A 26,332-nucleotide genomic window follows, 5' to 3' on the forward strand; every position below is an offset into this window, starting at 1 on the left:
CTCATAAATCTCAGTAAGAGCAATATTTTACCTGGGTGACATATCTGTCACATAGCCATAGGTACATAGGTGATTGCAAGCCTATTAATTGTATAGTTCATTTGTAGCATAGCTACCACAAATTACTTACTCTCCTTTGCCATGAAAGACAGAGGCCTAGGGCTACCTCAAATAGCTCCCTGAGCGGACCATGAGAATGGAAAAAAGTTCTTCAGAAAAACAGTCCTCACTTCTTCTGAGCTGTACAAAGTTCCTTGTTCAGGAACAGAGTCAGCCAGCCACTAATACATGCGCATTCATTCATTTAAACAACACAACAGTACCAGCTGCTTAAAGGAATGAATAACAACATTTCATTTCTGCCCTACCTACACAGCCTATCATGCCTCTAACAGCTATCATGCTTGTAAAAGGTTGTACCACAGAGAGCTGCTACTTTACCCTACCTTAGCTATGAGCCTGGGCAGAGGCAAGTCATAAGCTGAATTTATGGTTACCCATCTGTTCAGCTAGGTTGTGTTTGATGAAGGTTATGTAACGACTTTGCTTAATATCAAGGGGAAGTTTGTACTAGAGGAGATAATCTTTTAATTCACATTTAATTTAATCACATAAGCTTACAATGACAAGTTTAACACCTTAATATAAATGCCTGAGTACCTTAGAGTTATTATATTAGTTTAGGGATATAGAGGCTGAAAATCCCTGAAACTATGGTTTGGGGACATACTTCAAATAAAATTGCTGATCTGAGCACATTTGATTAAATTAGTGGATCAGATCATGTTTAACTGAAAAGCAAAACAATTACATAATACGTCTTTAAGTTAAATTATTCCCTAGTAAAGACAAAGGATCTCTGATAAGTAACATCTAACCCTGTGAAATTAAAAAAAGGAAGATATCGATGAATGTGATTACTTGCTTGGAAATTCAGAAGAATATTGATTGATAGTTATCAGCTACTGAAAATACTTTCAAGGTCAAGGAATATCATATATTTAGTAGCAATTATGAACATGCCTCTCTGTTGTCTCAAACTAAACTGCCATTGGACAGTTTTTCTAGCAGCCTGAAATAAAGAGGTTTATGATCGGTTCATCAATCTGAACCCACTTTTAATATGTTTGAGACATGGATGCCATGAAATTCACCTTGAGAGGGAAAATCTCGAGGTGAATCTTGACATCCAAGTCAAGAACACATAAATAAAGGTTATGAACAGTGAATCAATCATAATTCTTTGTAGTTGTGTCAAAGCCATAGAAAGTCTTAGGGAGTGTTGCCAGAGCGGTAAGGTAACATAATCTGTTGCATTTACACTCACCTTTCATACCTCTCAACTATCTAGATTTATGCAGGATGCCTAGATTATTACTTCATATTTTTGGTTTGTTTCTTGTAAAATCTGTCATTTTTGGCCAACCACTGAGGACTGAAGTCAATAAATATTGACATTCATTTGAGTTTCAGAGTTCGAATTCTTCAGGAAGTGGATGCTAATACATCCTGTTATCAAATGAGTTTGAGATGTTGGGAACATGTTACCAGTACAGACAGCAGGCAGAAACAAATCAGTTATTTCTGCCACTATTTGCTAGTCAGTACAGGCAGATTGCAACATAAGCAGGGGTGGTCACGGTCGGGTCGTGCACCACTCTGGCACTTAACTGGTTTGTCTTTTTCTGAATATCAGAGTGTAATCAGTGTGCTCCATGCACTACAAAATTATGCAAGCTGTTATTTCATCCCATCACCACCAAGACTGTGAGACTACTATTTAACAGTAAATGAAAACAATGACTTTGCAGTGCAATAACCTCTGTAATACAGTATCATATTTTCATTGTATAATATTATTTCCCTTCTGCACCATTAGGAAGTGGTCAACTGGAAGATCTTCCAGTTGGATTTAAAAAAAACACTAATTTGCAGCTATAACTGAAGCAGAGTTTAAAATACAAAACACTTTTTATGGTATTCAATATACAAACCCAGTTTAATATGTTAAGCAAACACTATGCCAATTTTCAGTGAGAAATGCATTTTCTTATTTTGTCTGTGCCCCAAGCTGTAGAACATATTAACCAGACTGAAAAAGTATTTCCTATCTGGGTAGAGTATGGTATTATCACATTATTTACTAAATATGTGCTTGCTCTTTGCAGATATCAGTAGCAAGGATGAACTCAGTTGTTGTTGTTGTGTCTTTCGGCTTTTCCCAGTTAGGGGTCACCACAGCAGAACTCCGGTCCGCTAATGATTGGCAGATAGATTTTTACGTGCCAAGTTGCCAGCCCTGATGCACAACCTTCAACGAAGGTACGCCCATTCACGCACGTCTCCACGCAGAAGATGCTCTAGCTGAGAATCGAACCAGACAGTGTCTTTTTGTGAGGCACCACCAACTCAGTATGGATTTTTTTTTTCATTCTGTGTATGCATGGCATTACTTTCAAGCCATACTTCTGCAATCTCAGCTGGCTTCAGTCTTCATATTCCAGCATTCCTTACAAGAAGGGATCCACAGTTAAAACTTTGCCTTTAAAACAGATTATTTCTGTATCATAAATTAATATTCAGAAGACATGCCTGGCCTTACAAAATGCTGTCTGGCCAAGATGTAAATCTGTACATATGATGCAGAGAAAGATATGCAGGTTACTACTTACCCCATTTTGTCAATATATTCAGAAAGTGGAACTGAAAAAAAAAAAAAAAAAAAAAAAAAACAGGAAGCTCTGATAGGCATAAGTGTTACTATTCAGGGGTCCCAACTGAAGTTTATTACCAGCTCCTAACTTTATTTTTGTGTGTCTTAAAATCAAAGTATATTCAAGCAGGCATTTCTGTTAGGATTCTGCAGTTGAAACTGCTGGCGGATAACTACCAACCATATTTTCTGTTTTTCAGAGAATGTTGTGAGTTTTCATGTGTTGCCAGTTTTACATCATCAGCAGCAATGGATATAACAATGCAATGAGGTATAGTTTATGATCTAAAAACATAATGCTACTTGTGTAAGACAAGGAATGAAGCACTTCAACAACTACCTTTAGCATATTGTTTTATCAGACAATAAACACGCACCTCAATGTGTCTTACTCCACTTACAAAATAATTGATTTTCTGTTTATATTGAGGTGTACAGACTTTTTATTATAATTATTTAAGGTTGCTCATTAATAGAATATGTTTTCTATACTTTGATTATTTATATGACGTTGCACATATTGCTTATACTTTCACCACTGTAAGTTATTTCCTTGCCTCAACATCATCCATTTTCTTTAAACATTTTGTCCAATTTCTGATTCCAGAGTGCCAGAAGTAATCCCAGCAAGCAATGGGGGAAATTAAGGAAACATTAGATTGGAGCTGCAGGCCCCAAACATTGATACAGACATGATTTAGGCTAATGTAGTACTGTAAATCCACCTGGTAGCATGTATTTATTTATTTGGCATTTGTTTACTGGGAAAGTCCAACTGGGTATGAATCCCATTTTCTGTAGAGGCCCAGGAGAAAAGCTCCAACATACATGGTTCAATTAATAAACTACATAATATTATCACATGAAGTGCAGTAACAAATAGTACAATTGACATACAGGATAAATAAAGTCAGATCAGAAAATCATGCAAGTGAATATTAAACAACAATCATGGGATATTGAACACCTAGTAAAGTACAATCAGTAGTGATAACCAATGGTAAAGGTGTTAAGCATTTTAAATATGGGCAAAAGACTAAGAGAAAAGAAAGAGATTTTGCAGTTGGGGGAAGATTAGGAAATTAAGTTAGAGTAGGGAGCTGTCAAAGAAGTAACAGGTGTTTTGGCTAATAAGAGAAGGGAGGAAAGGAAAGGGGAAAAATAAGAGCAGGGGAAAGAGGAGGAATATTTGAAATCTGAGATAAAGGCAGGAGCACATCATAGGGAGAACATGCAAACTCTGTACATCAAACAACTCAGCAAAGAATTAAGGAATCAAGCCAAGAGACAAGCCATATGTCAAATTTCATTATTTTTGGTTAAAGGACCATTTAACAATAGCAGTATTTATATTAGTAGCACAAGGTAATATGACACATTCTTTAATGTACACCACTTTGGAGATTAGTGACAGACCTGTGAAAGGAAAAACGATGTAGAGACCATTTTGTTTGAATGGACTGCTCTGATGTCATCATATGGGAAAAGCTACAGTCATATACTATACATATAATACAAAAAAATAACTATTTATTACAGAAAATGCACCTGAGATGATGGATCTTATTTGTCATGTATTTATTTATTGTTATTGACTGTTTGATTGTTAACTGGAGTAGTAGTCTGATCTATTGTATACCCATTTCTGCCATAGCCAAAGAGATTACAAAGGAGAAAGTCTAAAGTAGTTACAAAGCAAAGTTACAGAAACACAAACGGGAGCACTACAGAATCCTGAAAACCCAAAATCCTGAAGACCAAAACCTTGAAACCAAAATCTCAAAAGTTCAAAATACTGAAAACTCAAAATAGTGAAAACACACAGGATACCAGCACTTACTATATTCCAGCACAAGTACATACAGAAACAAACAAAGCACAAACCATATTACTCTTCTCCAAGTATATATAAATATATCAACTCTGAGATTGCACTCAGTATAGTGAAGTGCAATCTTAGAGTTGATATATTTAAGTAGCAGAGGGTGTGGGGGTGTAGGGGGGCTTGCCCCCTGCATATAATTGAAGGGTAATATGTTTCTGTATGTACTTGTGGTGTAATATAGTAAGTGTTGGCATCCTGTGTGTTTTCAGTATTTTGAGTTTTCAGTATTTTGAACTTTCAAGATTTTGGTCTCAGGATTTTGGTCTTCAGGATTTTGGGCTTTCAGAATTCTGCAGCAGTCCCACACAAACATATGACAGAGTTTCAAATGTAAGACATCTCATGGTAAGGTTTAGTTATGTAATGGCGCAAGCATAGTAGACAGGTTTAAGGGAACTACCACTGCACTGAGTACATGACACACATCACATGTCAGGGGTTGGGATGGTGGTCTAATGGTTAAGGTGTTTCCTTTCAAACACAAGGTACAGGGTTTGAGTCTCACAAGGGATACTTGGCTAGGCTTAAAATGGCTCACAAGGGCAATTAGCCTAGTACTAACCTATGAACATAGTCAAACAGTATAAATTATTAAATGCACACGTACCGATCAGACTCATTCCCTATAGCAGAATTTAATTTGTTGCCATAAAGAGATTAGAGAACTGGGGTTTCAGCAGAAGGAGATAAAGATGTATGGTAGATAGAGGAGAAGTAGTTTTGAGTTTATGTTAATAGTTAATTGTTGAAATAAGAGCAAGTTGCTGTCTATGGTAAAAAGGTAATGACATTTTCTCTGAATGTTTTGAAGATTGACTTCTGCACTGTTATCCTTTGTTTAATTCCTGATCTAGTTTGCTAAGAAATCCCATGTGAGGGGCCATACCACCACAAAGGCTTATCTATCTATGGGCAATGTATGTTGGTCATGTGATCACAGGGTCCTTCCTCCTGGCATCTTGAGACTTGTTTAACTATGCATAATGTGCTTTGGTCATGTGATGGTTGTGATGCTGCCAGCCCAGCTAGCTGGAATTTTGTAAATAGTTCTATGTCATTTGGGAATATTACTATGATTTATACAGAGCTGTATGTTATGTACTGAGCTTCAAGAATGTAACCACAGTGTACACTACTGGAAAAGAACAGAAATGTATATAAACTATATACCTGCACAAATGTATGTTTTAATAGTAGAAGCTGGAACATGCAGAGTTAACTTACAAAACTTCAAGAAAATAAGTTGAAAAGTAAAGTGTTTTACGATTGTATTATCTCAGTTTCAGTGCAGCAAGCAGACACAATGTCTAGAGCTAGAGATTTTACTATTGTCTTGAAACAGAAATAATTACTAGGTTTCAAATGTAAAAGCATTTTATTGCTATATAACTTCCAAGTTCTGCAAACTTCTGAGAGATATGTACTTCTCACATAGAGATATTAAAATTACATTAGTTTCTGTTAGCCTGGGAACTGAAGGCAGGTGACAAATAGTGATGTCATCCAGGCTAACCCAACAGTAATATGTGATATTAATTTAAGAACTCTCTCAGAGAGGGAGGCTGTACATTTTATATCTTGTCTTGGACCGGGAAACCTCCTTTCATCAGTATTTGTCTTGCTCTGTAAATAAGTTATTTAGGGCATATTATTTTTAAGATATAGATATGAATATAGAAAAGATTAATTTCAATTTATGTATTTATTTGAGACTGTCCTGTAATGTTTTTTTTTAAATATTTACTGTGATTCTGAACTCTGTAGTTACTGTGCTGTTTGAGTATTGTCTTGTTCTTTTATTATTTATTTTTAAATATAATTAAACCTTTTAATTGTGGCTGGTTTGTTTAGAGATATTTAAGCTTTTACAGTACTTGTACACGTATTTGGTGACACTGTATAGGCCACTCCAATAGCCTTGCACTTGGTCACACTTACCATTTGGATAATAGTAACATTACACAGTAGGATTGGAAACCCTTTGTAAGGGCCTTGGAGTAGTTGATAAGTAGTGGTTGGTGGCAGTGGTAACTACCTTATAGCCTGGGCATAGCTATTAAATCTGTGCCAGCCTTCCCCAGGAGTGTTTGTGTGTTTGTATATAAATCAAATCTCAAAGTGTGTATGTGTGTGTGTGTGTGTGTGTGTGTGTGTGTGTGTGTGTGTGTGTGTGTGTGTGTGTGTGTGTCTGTGTGAGAGTCAGCTACTTGGGCAGGGATACAAAGCACTGTTTGGACATAGAGGGTGCTGGCAATTTTGGTTTGACCACTCGGCTGAGATCTTAACCCTATAGCTGTGCCAATAGAGAGTCTTATTGGGGATCTGGTGAAAGAGGGTGAAACCAACCCCAGATTGACTGTGATCACTGTGTGCTCTTAAGGGCAATTGTGCTTTACTGTGTGTGCACTTGTCATCCTCCCAGTGTGTACGTCCCTCACTAGTGCTAATGGTGAGGACTGAGGTTCCTTGATTACTGGGTCAGTGTAGGGGCATCACAATGGTAATCACATAAAGTGATGTTTAGTTTGTCTGACAGTAAAGGGCAACAGTCCAGGTGAAGAAGTTTGAATAATGATGCCCTGCTTACAATGGGGAGCCATCCTGCCTTTAATAGATATCAGTGATGCATAGAGTATCTTAATAATTAAATGCACCTGTGTATTTTGTTATGGGTTGTATGCGGTAGCTTTGTACTGTGCAGCAAACTCAAGGTAACTCGTAGCGAGTTGTAGTGTATTTTTGATTTCAGTAAATTGATCTAGACTATGGATTATAAAGACTGAAATTCAACACTGTGCCATTTAAAACTTTTCATTGTGTACTTTAAGTGAAATAACTGATGTCTAAGTATCTGTATATCTGTGTTTCACTAATGGGGTAATTCACTGGGTAAAAATAATTTCACCTCAGTAATTTCCCTCAGCTTCTGTACTGTACCAAAAAGTACTGAAGATATTTTCTGAATTTTGACATTAAGGTTATTTTTAGCAATGTCAGTGTCTGTAAAACTATGCCTGTTTTTCACTTGTCACCCTGAGCAGAACTAGATTATATGGGCAAAGTATTATCTGGGGTCTTAGAAAATTAAGCCACAAGTAATCAATAAAAAATAAGTCGGTTGTAGCTTTGAACAGTGACCCCTGTATGACTGCTGCACAGAATGTATCACGTTCTGAAATTATGCTGACGTATAAGATGTTCTGTTAAGTCAGAAACACCAGTACTGTAAACAGCCCAAAGTCTGTGGTTTCACAGATTATGCTTATTTTATTTTATTTTATTTGCATTCGTTTATCAGGAAAGTCCAAGTGGGTAATGAACCTTTTTTCAGTGGAGGCTTAGAGAGAAAAGCTCCAGAGTTAACAATAGTACAAGAAACAGAATTATACAAACAGAAACATAAAATAGTGCATAAAACAAAATAAAAAAAATACATAAATCTTTGGCACTCATTGTTGGTAACCTGCATACATTGCTTCTTAAAGCTATGGTATTAGGGAGAGACCAGATGTATCAATGTATCCCTGAAGCTGAGTATATACTAGTTTTTTTTTAATAATCTTTGCTACCTACCTAATATTTATCATAGGATGGAAATATCTTGGGACAACAAGGCTGTTTCCATTTTCCATTTGGATACTGACTGCAAATTTTAAGACTCATGAGACAAATGATAGATTTATAAATGTGAAAATAGCATTAAGATAAGTTGTGTTGACAGTTTAAGGCAATCATAGTGAATTTCAGTGTATATTTTTCCTTTAACTGACATCTTAAGCAACTATCTACCTTTTGAATGGATACAATTTTAAGAAAGAATTCAAGCAAGAGTCGGTAAGTCATTACAACGGTTACTGGTTAAATAGTTAGTCTGAACAATAGTGTTCTTCCTTAAAGCTTCTATCAAATGCAGCATAATGCTTCACTATAGCTACAAAAGGAGGGCCCTACTGAAATATTTGCATGCGTAATGCTGAGTGCCAACAGACAAAAAAAATCTTGCTTCTCCAGAAGAGTGAATCTTGACAAACGCTCTTCTCCTTTAAACCTCTTTTTTGAAGGGGGCAAGCCCCGATGTGGGGGGGATGGCTACATCCTGAATGTAAATATACCAACTCCAAGATCACCATACCTCAGAAGAAAAGGGAATATTCTGGGAAATGGCCATCTTATACTTAACAAATGCAAGTCAACGATTTTGGCCATTAGCTCTCTCTCTAATGGCATTTTCTCTAACAGGTACCAATGTTTTAAATGATTAACTACAAATGGTCATTGTTGTTGGAGGCTTTGAAACTTTGTTTCAGTAGTAAGGCAATCTATAATTATATTTCACCCTCTGCTGATACATGAGAAATTCAGGTTTACCCGGTTGTAGATAGACGGGTTAGAGACTCATATAAAAGGCTATGTGGGGGTGGATATAAGGCAATGAGGCCATGAAAACAATCATCTCTGGTCTATGTGTTTGTGTTTCATACTATGTTTAACCTTCTTAAGGACTAAAATTGCATTTCCTAAAAATTAAAAAAATCGACTGAGGAGAATTCCCAAGTTATCACTCTTATATTTGAGGTTTGCTGTAGATGCACATAGTATGAATACTGAGTCTGATAATGTGTATTTATTTGTTAGCAGTAAAAAGGGATTGATGGGAAGTGTAACGAAAAAGTCGACAATTAAAAAATTCTGCATATAGTATCACGGTGTGCAGTAAGGGCATTATTAGTAGTATCTCAATACGCAGTAAGGGCATTCCTAGTAGTATCACAATGAGCAGTAAGGACATTGTTAGCAGAATCACAATGAGCAGTAAGGGCATTGTTAGCAGTATCTCAGTGCGCAGTAAGGGCATTACTAGTAGTATCTCAGTGTGCAGTAAACACATTGATAGCAGTATCTCAGTGCGCACTAAACTAATTGTTAGCAGTATCTCAATACGCAGTAATGGCATTGCTAGTAGTATCTCAGTGTGCAGTAAAGGCATTGATAGCAGTATCTCAGTGCGCAGTAAAGGCATTGAGAGCAGTATCACAGTGCGCAGTAAGGAAATTGTTAGCAGTATCTCAGTGCACAGTAAAGGCACTGTTAGCAGTATCTCATTGCGAAGTAAGGGTATTGTTAGCAGTATCTCAGTGCACAGTAAGGGCATTGTTAGCAGTATATCAATATGCAGTAATGGCATTGCCAGTAGTATCTCAGTGCACAGTAAGGGCATTGTTAGCAGTATCTCAGTGCACAGTAAAGGCATTGTTAGCAGTATCTCAGTGTGCAGTAAGGGTATTGTTAGCAGTATCTCAGTGCGCAGTAAGGGTATTGTTAGCAGTATCTCAGTGCGCAGTAAGGGCATTGTTAGTAGTATTTCAGTACACATTAAGGGCATTGTTAGCAGTATCTCAGTGTGCAGTAAGGGCATTGTTAGAAGTATCTAAGTGCGCAGTAAGGACACTACTAGCAGTACATCAGTGCACAGTAAGGGCATTGTTAGCAGTATCTCAGTGCGCAGTAAGGGCATTGTTAGCAGTATCTCAGTGTGCAGTAAAGGCATTGTTAGCAGTATCTCAGGGCACAGGAAGGGTATAGTTAGCAGTATCTCAGTGTGGAGTAAAGGCATTGTTAGCAGTATCTCAGTGTGCAGTAAAGGTATTGGTAGCAGTATCTCAATGCGCATTAAGGACATTGTTAGTAGTATCTCAGTGCACAGTAAGGACATTGTTAGCAGTATCTCAGTGCGCAGTAAAGGCATTGTTAGCAGTATCTCAGTGTGCAGTAAGGGTATTGTTAGCAGTATCTCAGTAAGCAGTAAGGACATTGTCAGTAGTATTTCAGTGCGCAGTAAAGGCATTGTTAGCAGTATCTCAGTGAGCAATAAGGGCATTGTTAGCAGTATCTCAGTGCGCAGTAAAGGTATTGTTAGCAGTATTTCAGTGAGCACAAAGGGTATTGTTAGCAGTATCTCAGTGTGCAGTAAAGGCATTGTTAGTAACTCAGTGCACAGTAAGGCTATTGTTAGAAGTATCTCAGTGTGCAGTAAGGACATTGTTAGCAGTATCTCAGTGCACAGTAAGGCTATTGTTAGAAATATCACAGTGCGCAGTAAGGGTATTGTTAGTAGTATCTCAGAGTGCAGTAAAGGCATTATTAGCAATATCGCAGGGTGCAGTAAGGGCATTGTTAGTTGTATCTCAGTGCGAAGTAAGGGTTTTTTAGCAGAATCTCAGTGCGCAGTAAAGACATTGTTAGCAGTATCTCAGTGCACAGTAAGGGTATTGTTAGCAGTATCTCAGTGTGCAGTAAGGACATTGTTAGCAGTATCTCAGTGCACAGTAAAGGCATTGTTAGTAGTATCACAGTACACAGAAAGGACATTGTTAGCAGTATCTCAGTGTGCAGTAAAGGAATTGTTAGCAGTATCTCAGTGTACAGTAAGGGCATTGTCAGTAGTATCTCAGTGTGTAGTAAAGGCATTGTTAGCAGTATCTCATTGTGCAGTAAGGGCATTGTCAGTAGTATCACAGTGTGCAGTAAGGACATTGTTAGCAGTATCTCAGTGCACAGTAAGAACATTGTTAGCAGTAACTCTGTGCACAGTAAGGGTATTGTTAGCAGTATCTCAGTGCGCAGTAAGGGTATTGATAGCAGTATCCCAGTGTGCAGTAAGGGCATTGTTAGCAGTATCTCAATATGCAGTAAAGGCATTGTTAGCAGTATCTCACTGTGCAGTAAAGGCATTGATAGCAGTATCTCAGTGCGAAGTAAGGGCATTGTTAGCAGTATCTCAGTGCATAGTAAGAGAATTGTTAGCAGTATCTTAGTGCGCAGTAAGGGCATTGTTAGCAGTATCTCAGTCCGCAGTAAGGGCATTGTTAGCAGTATCTCAGTGCGCACAAAGGGCATTGTTAGCAGTATCTCAGTGTGCAGTAAGGGCATTGTTAGAAGTATGTAAGTGTGCAGTAAGGAAATTACTAGCAGTACCTCACTGCACAGTAAGGGGATTGTTAGCAGTATCTCAATGCAAAGTAAGGGCATTGTTAACAGTATCTCAGTGCACCATAAGGGAATTGTTAGCAGTATCTCAGTGTGGAGTAAGGGCATTGTTAGCAGTATCTCAGTGCGCAGTAAGGGCATTGTTAGCAGTATCTCAGTCCGCAGTAAAGGCATTGTTAGCAGTATTTCAATGTGCAGTAAGGTCATTGTTAGAAGTATGTAAGTGCGCAGTAAGGACATGACTAGCAGTACCTCACTGCACAGTAAGTGCATTGTTAGCAATATCTCAGTGCGCAGTAAGGACATTGTTAGAGGTATCTCAGTGCACAGTCAAGGCATTGTTAGCAGTTTCTCAGGGCGCAGGAAGGGTATTGTTAGCAGTATCTCAGAATGGAATAAAGGCACTGTTAGCAGTATCTCAGTGTGCAGTAAAGGCATTGCTAGCAGTATCTCAGTGTGCAGTAAATGAATTGTTAGCAGTATCTCAATACGCAGTAATGGCATTGCTAGTAGTATCTCAGTGCGCAGTAAAGGCATTGATAGCAATATCTCAGTGCACAGCAATGGTGTTCTTAGCAGTATCTCAGTGCACAGTAAGAGCATTGTTAGCAATATCTCAGTGCGAAGTAAGGGTATTGTTAGCACTATCTCAGTGCACAGTAAGTACATTGTTAGCAGTATCTCAGTGCGCACAAAGGGCATTGTTAGTAGTATCTCAGTGTGCAGTAAAGGCATTGTTAGAAGTATCTAAGTGCGCAGTAAGGACACTACTAGCAGTACATCAGTGCACAGTAAGGGCATTGTTAGCAGTATCTCAGTGCGCAGTAAGGACATTGTTAGCAGTATCTCAGTGTGCAGTAAGGGAATTGTTAGCAGTTTCTCAGGACTCAGGAAGGGTATTGTTAGCAGTATCTCAGAGTGGAATAAAGGCATTGTTAGCAGTATCTCAGTGTGCAGTAAAGGCATTGCTAGCAGTATCTCAGTGTGCAGTAAAGGTATTGTTAGCAGTATCTCAATGCGCAATAAGGGTATTGTTAGCAGTATCTCAGTGCACACAAAGGGCATTGTTAGTAGTATCTCAGTGCACAGTAAGGGCATGGTTAGCAGTATCTCAATGCGCAGTAAAGTCATTCTTAGCAGTATCTCAGTGCGCAGTAAGGGTATTGTTAGCAGTATCTCAGTAAGCAGTAAGGACATTGTCAGTAGTATTTCAGTGCGCAGTAAAGGCATTGTTAGCAGTATCTCAGTGCGCAGTAAAGGCATTGTTAGCAGTATCTCGGTGTGCAGTAAAGGCATTGTTAGCAGTATTTCAGTGAGCAGAAAGGGTATTGTTTGCATTATCTCAGTGCGCAGTAATGGCATTGTTAGTATCTCAGTGCACAGTAAGGCTATTGTTAGAAGTATCACAGTGTGCAGTAAGGACATTGTTAGCAGTATCTCAGTGTGCAGTAAAGGCATTGTTAGCAGTATCTCAGTGCGCAGTAAGGACATTGTTAGCAGTATCACAGTGTGCAGTAAGGGTATTGTTAGTAGTATCTCAGTGCGCAGTAAAAGCATTATTAGCAATATCGCAGGGCACAGTAAGGGCATTGTTAGTTGTATCTCAGTGCGAAGTAAGGGTATTTTTAGCAGAATCTCAGTGCACAGTAAAGACATTGTTAGCAGTATCTCAGTGCACAGTAAGGGTATTGTTAGCAGTATCTCAGTGCACAGTAAAGGCATTGTTAGTAGTATCACAGTACACAGAAAGGACATTGTTAGCAGTATCTCAGTGTGCAGTAAAGGAATTGTTAGCCGTATCTCAGTGTACAGTAAGGGCATTGTCAGTAGTATCTCAGTGTGTAGTAAAGGCATTGTTAGCAGTATCTCATTGTGCAGTAAGGGCATTGTCAGTAGTATCACAGTGTGCAGTAAGGACATTGTTAGCATTATCTCAGTGCACAGTAAAGACATTGTTAGTAGTATCTCTCTGTGCACAGTAAGGATATTGTTAGCAGTATCTCAGTGCGCAGTAAGAACATTGTTAGCAGTAACTCTGTGCACAGTAAGGGTATTGTTAACAGTATCTCAGTGCGCAGTAAGGACATTGTTAGCAGTATCTCAGTGTGCAGTAAAGGCATTGTTAGCAGTATCTCACTGTGCAGTAAAGGCATTGACAGCAGTATCTCAGTGCGAAGTAAGGGCATTGTTAGCAGTATCTCAGTGCATAGTAAGAGCATTGTTAGCAGTATCTTAGTGCGCAGTAAGGGCATTGTTAGCAGTATCTCAGTCCGCAGTAAGGGTATTTTTAGCAGTATCTCAGTGCGCACAAAGGGCATTGTTAGCAGTATCTCAGTGTGCAGTAAGGGCATTGTTAGAAGTATGTAAGTGTGCAGTAAGGAAATTACTAGCAGTACCTCACTGCACAGTAAGGGGATGGTTAGCAGTATCTCAATGCGAAATAAGGGCATTGTTAACAGTATCTTAGTGCGCCATAAGGGAATTGTTAGCAGTATCTCAGTGTGGAGTAAAGGCATTGTTAGCAGTATCTCAGTGTGCAGTAAGGACATGACTAGCAGTACCTCACTGCACAGTAAGGGCATTGTTAGCAATATCTCTGTGCGCAGTAAGGACATTGTTAGAGGCATTTCAGTGCACAGTTAAGGCATTGTTAGCAGTTTCTCAAGGCGCAGGAAGGGTATTGTTAGCAGTATCTCACAGTGGAATAAAGGCATTGTTAGCAGTATCTCAGTGTGCAGTAAAGGCATTGCTGGCAATATCTCAGAGTGCAGTAAAGGTATTGTTAGCAGTATCTCAATAAACATTAAGGGTATTTTTAGCACTATCTCAGTGCACAGTAAGTACATTGTTAGCAGTATCTCAGTGTGCAGTAAAGGCATTGTTAGCAGTATCTCAGTGCACAGTAAGGACATTGTTAGCAGTATCTCAGTGCGCAGTAAAGTCATTCTTAGCAGTATCTCAGTGCACAGTAAGGGTATTGTTAGCAGTATCTCAGTGCACAGTAAAGGCATTGTTAGCAGTATTAAACTTCAAATAAAATCGCAGGAACACTCGGCTGCTTCCAAAACCAAATATCTTCCAAAACTCAACAATTCAAAGAACAATAACTCCCAGTAACCAAGGAACGTTCTTTATTTTATATCCAGTGAGCGCTTTCACCCATGAGGGCTTCTTCAGACTGTACAAAGTGTAGCATAAAGCACAGCCTTAAATAATCATGACTCATTAAACAATCAACATTCAATTTAAAATTTAAACAGACAGTTAAACTGGTATCCATAGCTAAAACTACATAAAAATGCTATCTATTGCTAAAACTTAATAAAAACATAGAGTATAGCTTATGTTCATGTAAATTATTCATATTGCCATATGTCAATAAGTGTTGAGAATATATACTACTTTAACATAGTTAACTTAACTTGCAAGCATTATTCTTTAAAACTTTTTTCAGTAAGCATTGCTGTCAATGGTGTTTACAACAAACAACCACTTGATGGCAGCATTGTTATGACCATGCCTGACAAATATGAACTTCCAATTTTAATACTCATGGAAGAAACTTCATGTCATTCCTGTGTAAGCATTCCTCATATATTGTTCTAATCTAAACAAAATCTATACTAAATAACAATGTTTATTAAAACGTAACATTAAAAACAAATCAATGTACCATGTATGTGTAAATACGGTGTATACTGAACAAACTACACCTGTTAAACCTTGAGACTAAAATCACCATCCACTACTGCATTTATGTTCTAGTGGAATATATGTACGTTGTCATCATTATGATATATACTTCTTGGTAAAGTAGTCTCATGTTATGTCTGAAACATCTAATAAAATCTATACTTATGATGCCTCTAGAATGCTCTCTTTAATCCCCTCTTCTTGAGAAAGGGATAGATGTTAATTTTATCATTTAAGCCCGGGGGGTGATCTGCTTTGCAACGAATAATCCATCTAGTTTCATATTCAAGAGTGGTAGTCTCTATGTCACCTCCTCTCAAAGTGCGTATGACGTTCTGTATAATACAGAACTTAAAAGTATGATGTCTACCTTTCTTAGTTACATGTCTGGCCAGAGCATTCCTATCATCACATCTCCTTATTGCATAATTATGTTCCCTAATTCTCTCTCTTAGCTCTCTGTTAGTTTTCCCTATGTAGAAAGCCGTGCAGGCTAGACATCGAGCTAAATATACAACATTTTCAGTCCTGCAAGTAGTGCCAGTGTGGAATGTGAAAATGTGTCCTGTAGTGGGTAACTTAAATTGTGTGTCTGTATTAATATATTCACATTGATTACAATTATGACAAGGAGTGGTGTTAGTGAGATGAGTTGTATGTTTATTCATGGTCTTGTGACATAATGTCCTCTTCAAATTATTCTTATTTTTGTAACTAAATCTAGGTAGGTCACTCACTAAACTGCTAACGTCATCATCTATTTTTAAGAGATGCCAGTGCCTAGTTAGTATATCCCTGACTTCTGCAATGTCCTTTGTATAATGCATGGATATACTGACAGTTGAGTTCTTAACATCTTGTGTATTGTCTTCTCCATCTATATTATTTACATTGTTCGAAAAATATGGACGTGCTCTTGTCTCTCTTAATTTATAGACATCATCAATTGTTTTGTCAATGTCAATGACTTCATAAGACCTCTCTAGTAATCTGTCCTTGAGTCCTGCTAACTCTTCTAAATAGCCAGATTCAGTGGGATTAAGCCTGGATGCTCTCATGACTTGTCCTTTAATGATGTTATCAAAAATGTGCTTAGGATGCATACTGCTCCTATGTAAAACTGAATTCCTGAAACACTCTTTCCTGTGTATTGATGTATTAATGATGCCATTACTTAACTTAATTATATTTACATCTAGGAAAGATATATATTCCATGGAATATGACATGGTGAACTTTAAAAATGACGTCAAATTATTCACTTCCCTCTCAAATTCTAACAAGTCACTAAGTGTTCCTTTCCATACCAGGAAGAGGTCGTCCACAAATCTTTTGTAGAAGACAACACTATTCTTAAAGGAAGGGAGATGAAACAACTCTTCATTCTCCCATTCAGCCATTACTATGTTGGCGTAGCTATTGGCACAGGATGTGCCCATAGCTACGCCATCTTTCTGTATGTATAATGTTTCATTGAAAATAAAAACGTTATTTTCTATAATAATTTCCAGAAACATAGTAAGGAGTTCGATAAATTGATTATCCATGTCTGTATATTTCCTAAGGTAGTTTGAAACACTATTAATGCCTACTTCATTGGGAATAACCGTGAAAAGGCTTTTTACATCCAGGGTCACTAAACAGAGTTCTTCAACATCATTCTCATTAGAGAGATATTCATATAATTCAAGAAGGAACTGCTTACTGTCTTTCAAGATGTTAGCATTGCTCTCCAGTACTTTCCTCAGGTGTTGTTCTACAAAAAGGGAGAATGGTTCTGTCAACCATCCACGTCCTGAGACAATCGGTCTCATGGGAGGGTTGTGGAGTCCTTTGTGTATTTTAGGGAGACCCTTCAGAATAGGGATTAATGGGTGTTGGACTTTGAGATACATATAAAAGTCTTTCCTGATTAAGTTACTTTTGACAAGGTCCTCAAGTGTATCATATACTCTGAAGATTCTTGTAATCACTTCATTGATGTTCAATACCTGATAACTGCCTTCATTAATCAACATGTCATTCATGTTCCCAATATAATGTTCCGTACTCATAACAACTAGTGGTCCTCCCTTGTCCGCTGGTACTATTACTATGCTGTCGTCTTCTTTAAGTTTCTGTAAAGCATTTCTCTGTTTAAAAGTCAAGTTATTCTTGTTGTGTTTGTTCCCCTGGCCAGATTTCCTATTGGTATAGTACTCATATAGGTCATTCTCCACTAGTCTCAAATATGTGTCAATAACAGGATGCAAAGGAGGGGAGTATGTGCTGACAGGTTTAAATACATTCACTGCTCTATCCCTATCATTCTGACCATAATCAAGTTTCAATTGAAGCTTTCTAACAAACATTCTCACATCGATGATTGTATCTGTGTGCTCACTCATTCTGCTAGGTATGAATGATAGACCTTTCTCTAATACTTCTTTTTCATCAGAGCCTAATTCTTTATGTGATAAGTTTATAACTAATGATTCCCTCCCTTTGTCCACATTTTCTTTAGGGTAGGTCCCACTTGATTGGGTTCCATGTATTTTCTTTTTTGCCTCCCCCTGCTCATGGAGCGCGAGCGCCCTTGGAGTTGAGGGGACTGGATAGGGTAAGGGACCTCTTGTATTGAGACTCTACCCTCTTTATCTTTCCCTTGCTCTATTGTTGTCTCTTTCTTTCTCACTATTGGCACCCCTCCATTCTTAGTGTTAATATTGTTCACAATATCTTTCACATTAGAATTGGAAGCACCTGAGAGATTCTCAATGTGTTTACTAGGTATTTTATTATGTATAACAATGGGGTAAAGATTTGAATTGCTATTCACTGGCCCATCTGTGTTGGTCATAATGTCATTTTCATGCAATACATTCTCATTTAAGTTAGTTTTAGTAAGTTCAGCAGTATCATTCAGTCTTAAATTAGTTGTGTTATTATTGTCAGCATTAACATTGTCAGTATTCGTAACTCTCCTCACACTAGTGTCCCTTCTCATAGTCCTGGGCCAAGTGAACACATGGCCGTTTTTAAAGTCCAGGGTATCTCTTTCAATTTTAGATTTTTTCTGATTAAAAAGTCTAGTTTCAAAAAGAAACACATTGTCCATCATTCGATCTAGACCCATTGTAGCCTGAGGTATATTGTATGTGGCAACTATGGTTTGATGCAAAGCAGTCACTTTTTCACGTAATAAATCTTCCTCCGGTTTATGGAAGTCTATGAGAAGCTTCATATAGTTGAAGCTTAAATCAATGTTTAATTTCTGCCATTTTAAAAGAAGTTCTGGAAAATGATTACCTGTGGTAGGCATTTTCAAAACTCGCAATCCTCTGGGGATAATCCGTTTTTCTATACAGGCTTCGAAGTGCTGCCGTTGCAGTTGTAGTCTCTTGAGCTTCAAAAAATCCGCCTCTAGCGTATCCAAGTCTTCCGATAGCTTCAGGAGTTCTTCCGTACTACCTTCGGATCCAGTATCACCACCATTGGGTTCAAAAAGTAACAGTTTATTCTCGCTTCCTCCTACGCACTTACGGAACCTTCCTAACATCCGATCAGATGAGGAGTTGACTTCTGGCGTGTACGCCAGTTCGATGTCATCACAGGTCGCCAAACAAGCCATGTTCTCGGGGCAGGAACAAGATAAAGTGAAATAACAATCAGATGCAACGCTCCGACCCAGAAAACAGTGTTCCCACTAAAATAAATCAGAATTAAACTTCAAATAAAATCGCAGGAACACTCGGCTGCTTCCAAAACCAAATATCTTCCAAAACTCAACAATTCAAAGAACAATAACTCCCAGTAACCAAGGAACGTTCTTTATTTTATATCCAGTGAGCGCTTTCACCCATGAGGGCTTCTTCAGACTGTACAAAGTGTAGCATAAAGCACAGCCTTAAATAATCATGACTCATTAAACAATCAACATTCAATTTAAAATTTAAACAGACAGTTAAACTGGTATCCATAGCTAAAACTACATAAAAATGCTATCTATTGCTAAAACTTAATAAAAACATAGAGTATAGCTTATGTTCATGTAAATTATTCATATTGCCATATGTCAATAAGTGTTGAGAATATATACTACTTTAACATAGTTAACTTAACTTGCAAGCATTATTCTTTTAAAACTTTTTTCAGTAAGCATTGCTGTCAATGGTGTTTACAACAAACAACCACTTGATGGCAGCATTGTTATGACCATGCCTGACAAATATGAACTTCCAATTTTAATACTCATGGAAGAAACTTCATGTCATTCCTGTGTAAGCATTCCTCATATATTGTTCTAATCTAAGCAAAATCTATACTAAATAACAATGTTTATTAAAACGTAACATTAAAAACAAATCAATGTACCATGTATGTGTAAATACGGTGTATACTGAACAAACTACACCTGTTAAACCTTGAGACTAAAATCACCATCCACTACTGCATTTATGTTCTAGTGGAATATATGTACGTTGTCATCATTATGATATATACTTCTTGGTAAAGTAGTCTCATGTTATGTCTGAAACATCTAATAAAATCTATACTTATGATGCCTCTAGAATGCTCTCTTTAATCCCCTCTTCTTGAGAAGCAGTATCTCAGTGGAAATAAGGACATTGATAGTAGTATCTCAGTATGCAGTAAGGGTATTGTTAGCAGTATCTCAGTGCACAGTAAAGGCATTTTTAGCATTATCTCAGTGCACAGTAAGGACATTGTTAGTAGTATCTCAATGTGAAATAAGGGTATTGTTAGCAGCATCTCAGTGTGCAGTAAGGACATTGTTAGCAGTATCTCAGTGCGCAGTAAAGGCATTGTTAGCAGTATCTCAGTGTGCATTAAAGGGATTGTTAGCAGTTTCTCAGTGTGCAGTAAGGTTATTGCTAGGAGTTTGTCAGTGGGCAGTAAAGGCAATGTTAGCAGTATCTCTGTGCACAATAAGTGCAGTGTTAGCATTATCTCTGTGCACAGTAAGGACATTGTTAGCAGTATCTCAGTGCACAGTAATGGCATTGATAGCAGTATCTCAGTGCGCAGTAAGGACATTGTTAGTATCTCAGTGCGCAGTAAGGGTCTTGTTTGCAGTATCTCAGTGTGCAGTAAGGGAATTATAAGCAGTATCTCAGGGCACAGTAAGGGCATTGTTAATAGTATCTCAGTTTGCAGTAAGGGTATTTCTAGCAGTATCTTAGTGTGCAGTAAGGACATTGTTAGCACTATCTCAGTGTGCAGTAAGGGTATTGTTAGCAGTACCTCACTGCACAGTAAGGGCATTGTTAGCAGTGTCTCAGTGTGCAGTAAAGGCATTGTTAGTAGTATCCCAGTGCACAGAAAGGACATTGTTAGCAGTATCTCAGTGTGCAGTAAAGGAATTGTTAGCAGTATCTCAGTATGCAGTAAGGGCATTGACAGTAGTATCTCAGTGTGTAGTAAAGGTATTGTTATCTGTATCTTATTGTGCATTAAGGGCATTGTTAGTAGTATCACAGTGTGCAGTAAGGACAATGTTAGCATTATCTCAGTGTGCAGTAATGGCATTGTTAGTAGTATCTCATGCGCAGTAAGGACATTGTTAGCAGTATGTCAGTGCACAGTAAGAACATTGTTAGCAGTAATGGTGTGCAGTAAAGGCATTATTAGCAGTATCTCAGTGCACAGTAATGGTATTGTTAGCAGTATCTCAGTGTGCAGCAAGGGCATTGTTAGTAGTTTCTCATTATGCAGTAAGGGACTTGTTAGCAGCATCTCAGTGTGCAGTAAAGGCACTGTTTACAGTATCTCAGTGCGAAGTAAGGACATTGATAGTAGTATCTCAGTGTGCAGTAAGGGTATTGTTTGTAGTATCCCAGTGCACAGTAAAGGCATTGTTAGCAGAATCTCAGTGCACAGTAAGGGTATTGTTAGCCATTTCTCAGTGGGCAGTAAAGGCATTGTTAGCAGTATATCTGTGTGGAATAAGTGCTTTGTTAGCTTTATCTCTGTGCACAGTAAGGACATTGTCAGCAGTATCTCCATGCACAGTAAAGGCATTGTTAGCAGTATCTCATTGCACAGTAAGGGCATTTTTAGTAGTATCTCACTGCGTAGTAAATGAATTGTTACCAGTATCTCAGTACACAGTAAGGGCATTGTTAGTAGTATCTCAGTACACAGTAAGGGCATTGTTAGCAGTATCTCAGTGCTTAGTAAGGGCATTGTTAGCAGTATCTCAGTGTGCAGTAAGGGCTTTGTTAGCAGAATCTTAGTGCACAGTAAAGGTCTTGTTACCAGTATCTCAGTGCACAGTAAGGGCTTTTTAGCAGTATCTCAGTGCACAGTAAGGGTATTGTTAGCAAAATCTCACTGCACACTAAAGGCATTGTTAGCAGTATCTCAGTGCGGAGTAATGACATTGTTAGCAGTATCTCAGTGTGCAGTAAGGGTATTGTTAGCAAAATCTCACTGCACACTAAAGGCATTGTTAGCAGTATCTCAGTGCGGAGTAATGACATTTTTATCGGTATCTCAGTGTGCAGTAAGTGTATTGTTATCAGTATCTCAGTGTGCAGTAAAGGCGTTGTTAGCTGTATCTCAGTGCACAGTAAAAGTATTGTTAGCAGCATCTCAGTGCGCAGTAAGGACATTGTTAGCAGTATCTCAGTGCACAGTAAAGGCATTTTTAGCATTATCTCAGTGCACAGTAAGGACATTGTTAGTAGTATCTGAATGTGAAATAAGGGTATTGTTAGCAGTATCTCAGTGTGCAGTGAGGACATTGTTAGCCGTATCTCAGTGCGCATTAAGGACATTCTTAGCAGGATCTCAGTGAGCAGTAAAGGCATTGTTAGCAGTTTCTCAGTGAGCAGTAAGGGTATTGCTAGCAGTTTCTCAATGGGCAGTAAAGAAATTATTAGCAGTATCTCTGTGTGCAATAAGTGCTGTGTTAGCATTATCTCTGTGCGCAGTAAGGACATTGTTAGCAGTATCTCTGTGTGCAATAAGTGCTGCATTAGCATTATCTCTGTGTGCAGTTAGGACATTGTTAGCAGTATCTCAGTGCACAGTAATGTCATTGATAGCAGTATCTCAGTGCGCAGTAAGGACATTGTTAGCAGTATCTCAGTGTGCAGTAAGGGTATTGTTAGCAGTATCTCAGGGCGCAGTAAGGGCATTATTAGCAGTATCTCAGGGCACAGTAAGGGCTTTGTTAGTAGCATCTCAGTGTGCAGTATGGGTATTTTTAGCAGTATCTCAGTGTGCAGTAAGGACATTGTTAGCCTTATCTCAGTATGCAGTAAGGGTATTGTTAGCAGTACCTCAGTGCGCAGTAAAGGCATTGTTAGCAGTATCTCAGTGCGCAGTAAAGGCATTGTTAGTAGTATCACAGTGCACAGAAAGGACATTGTTAGCAGTATCTCAGTGTGCAGTAAAGAAATTGTTAGCAGTATCTCAGTGTGCAGTAAGGGCATTGACAGTAGTCTCTCAGTGTGTAGTAAAGGTATTGATCAGTATCTCGTTGTGCAGTAAGGCATTGTTAGTAGTATCACAGTGTGCAGTAAGGACATTGTTACCATTATCTCAGTGCGCAGTAATGGCATTGTTAGAAGTATCTCATGCGCAGTAAGGACATTGTTAGCAGTATCTCAGTGTGCAGTAAGAACATTGTTAGCAGTAACTGTGTGCAGTAAAGGCATTGTTAGCAGTATCTCATTGCACAGTAAGGGTATTTTTATTTATTTTATTTTATTTTACATTCATTGACTGGGCTAGCCTAACTGGATACATGTCCATTTTCAGTAGAGGCCCGGGGAGAAAAGCTCCAGGAAAAAACATGCAAAAATTAAAAAAGTAACAACAAAAAAGTAGCAATTGTTTCAAAAATGAATTAAAAACTCAAAAATATTTTTTTTTTCAAAAGATGCGCATAGTTATACAACTCAAAGTGACAATAATAATATTTAAGTAACATAGATTTATATGCAGGACATAGTCTATAGAGGCATTATAGGGAGGATTCTAGTGGATATAGTCGGAAAAAGAGAGTTAAGAATGAAAGTTAGTCAGGGTTGGTACAGGAGCATAATTAGTGGTTATTAAGATATAGTTTTAGATTCCTTTTAAAAAGTGGGAGATAGGTCTGAGATGTAAGGTCATGTGGTAGTTGATTCCATACTTTTCCAACAGAGAGAACAAGGAGTCGCCTGATGAGATTTTTGATTTGGTACTATTAATTAACATTTTGTTTGAGGTGCGTACAATCTTGAGGTTATTATATGGTATAATGAGGGTAGAGAGTATTGGAACGTTGCTGTGTTGATACAGGGTTTTATGGGCTATTGTAAGTTGGTGAAATCAAAGCTGGCTAAGAAATTCTAACCAGCCTATTTGTTTTAGGTTCATACAGTGGTGAGTTCTGAAAGGAGAGCTTGTAGCAAATCTAGCAATATTGATGTATGATATAGCTAGTTTGCTGAGGTTAATTTTAGAGAGGTTGGTGTATATGGGAGAAGCATAGAATAGGGTTGAGATTAGGTGGGTTCTGGCTATAGCGGTCTTAGCTGCTGGTATAAGAAAAGGTTTGATTCTGTAGAGGGATCCTTGTTTTCTGTTAACTGATTTTATTGTGGTATTTATGTGAGTATCAAAGTTTAGGTTATGGTCAATTGTAATTCCTAAGAGTTTGGTGGTAGGGTCAGGAGAAATAAGAGTACTATTGTTGGATGTAAGAGTGATATGTAGAGGGGTGGACTTTTGGGTAGGTGTGAAGAGTAAAAGTTTAGTTTTTTTGCGATTGAGAAGGAGGCAGTGGTTAGAAAACCATTGTTCTACAGTGTTGAAAGCTTTTTGTGTAAGAGACTGAAGTTTAGCCTGGGATGCGGCTGAACAGATTATAGTAGAGTCATCTGCATATTGAATGCAGGTAGAGAGTGGAATGGCTAGATGAAGGTCATTGATATAAATGGAAAACAGGAGTAGGCCTAGTATGGAGCCCTGTGGAACACGTAGTGAGAAAGGAAGGTGTTTCGATAGTTTATTTTTCCAGAGTACAGCCTGTTGTCTATTTTCAAGATAAGGTGTGAACCAATTCATAGATGAAGGGTCAAGTGAAAGGGACTTCAGTATGTGTAAAAGGAGTTGGTGGTTAACCATGTCGAAGGCTTTAGATAAGTCAACAAAGTATGCAGAAGAAAGAATATTATTGTTGTGGTTTTTGTTGATACATTTAGTGAAGGATAACAAGGCAGTTGTGGTACTATGGAATGGTCGGAAACCATGTTGACAGTTAGCTAGTAGATTGTGATGGAGAAGGTGGTTAAGTAGTTGTTTGTGAATATACTTTTCCATTATTTTTTCAAGTGGGGAGAGTAGAGCTACAGGATGAAAGTTGGAAAAGTCATTGGAGTTCATGCCTTTATGTTGTGGGAAGATATGAGAAATTTTCCTAATAGATGGGATAGTACCTTCCTTTATGGTTCTTTTTATCAGTATGGATAATGGGATAAGCAATAACTTTAGTTCCTATTTGCAGGAATTCTGCTGGGAGTTTGTCAGCTGAGGGAGTGGTTGGTTTTAGCTTTTGGATTAGGGAGCAGATGTAGGATGTGGGTACTGGTTCTAAATGGAATAATGGGAGGGATTGTAGTGGGAGAAGGCAAATTAGAGGTGTCAGGGGACAGATGGTTTGCAAGATTTTGGATAGTATCAGTGAAGAGAGAGTTGAAGGCATTGGCTGTTTGTATTGGATCATCAGGCTTAGAGCCTAGAGGGTCAGGGGTGATAGTTTCACTTGGGTATAGAAGTTTGTTAATACTAGTCCAAAATTTTTGTGGTTCCTTGAGGGAGGATTGTTGTAGCTGGAGATAATAGTTCTTTTTATGTAGTAGGATAGCTTTTTTTTGTAATATTTCTATGTTGTCTGAAGGTTTGGTGATTGGTAGTATTCTTTGTAGTCGCCATACAGCCCAGGATTTGTTTCTGCAAATGATTAGTTTTCTAGTATTATTTGAGAGCCAAGGGGCTGGTTTAGTTTTAATTCTAATAGAGCATGTTGGGACGTCATTGTCTAGGATTGTTGAGAAAGTGGTGTTAAAGTATTCAACTGCTTTATTTATAGGGAGAGGTTTTAGAGGTGCCCTATTGCATTGTTTAACCTCTGTTTGGAACAGCTCGGGGTTAAAGCATTTTTTGGTGTGGACTGTTCTGATAGTGCTAGGGGTGGGTAGGCTAGTTTTATGTCTGATAATATATATTAGTGAATGGTCACTTAGGTCATCTGGAAGGGTTCCTGTTGTGTAGGTTTGATGTGGACTATTTGTGAGTATCCAATCCAAGGTACTTTCTTTATTGTTAAGTTTATTTATTCTGGTGGGGGAGTTTATAGCTTGTGAGAAACCATACAGGTTAATAAGGGTGGGGGGATTAGTGCTGCTACATGAATTCCAATCTATATTAAAGTCTCCTAAGACTATGGTTTCTTGAGGTTAGTAGAAAGCCAGTTTAGAATGTATTCAAGTATACTATTGTTATTTCCTGGGGGAAGATAGGAGCAGATGATGTTTATGACTTTGTGTGTGTTAAGCTGGAGTTTAGAGATAATTATTTCGGCACTATTATCTAATGGTAGGGTAAGATTTACAGTGCTAACTTGTAATTCTGCTTTGTAGAGAATTGCTACCCCTCCACCTTTTTTGATTGTGTGGTCAAGTCGAATGATGCTATAACCTGGGGGGGGGGGGTGATTTCATTGTCTTTTATTGTGGGTTTAAGTCATGTTTCTGATAAACAAAGAATATCAGACTGGTGGACACCTAGAAGGGCATGAACTTGAGCTATTTTATTGCAGAAACTACATATATTTAGATGAGCTATAGAGAGTGAATTGGAGGGTTTGGTCAATGTTAGGGGGTTTTTTTTGTATAGGTTACAGTTTGTGGTGATATGGGTAGAGTTTGGTCCAGGGTTAGGATGAATGTCCCCATCTATTAAGGAGTGTAGGAATGTAAAGTGCTTAGATTGGAGAGGCTTACAATGGAAGTCGAACAATTTTTTTATTTTTTAGGTTGCTATATTTGATGTGTACTAAT

This window comes from Protopterus annectens, chromosome 1.part1, assembly GCF_019279795.1.
Source record: "Protopterus annectens isolate FY-2018-M chromosome 1.part1, PAN1.0, whole genome shotgun sequence".
Classification (NCBI taxonomy): domain Eukaryota; kingdom Metazoa; phylum Chordata; order Ceratodontiformes; family Protopteridae; genus Protopterus; species Protopterus annectens.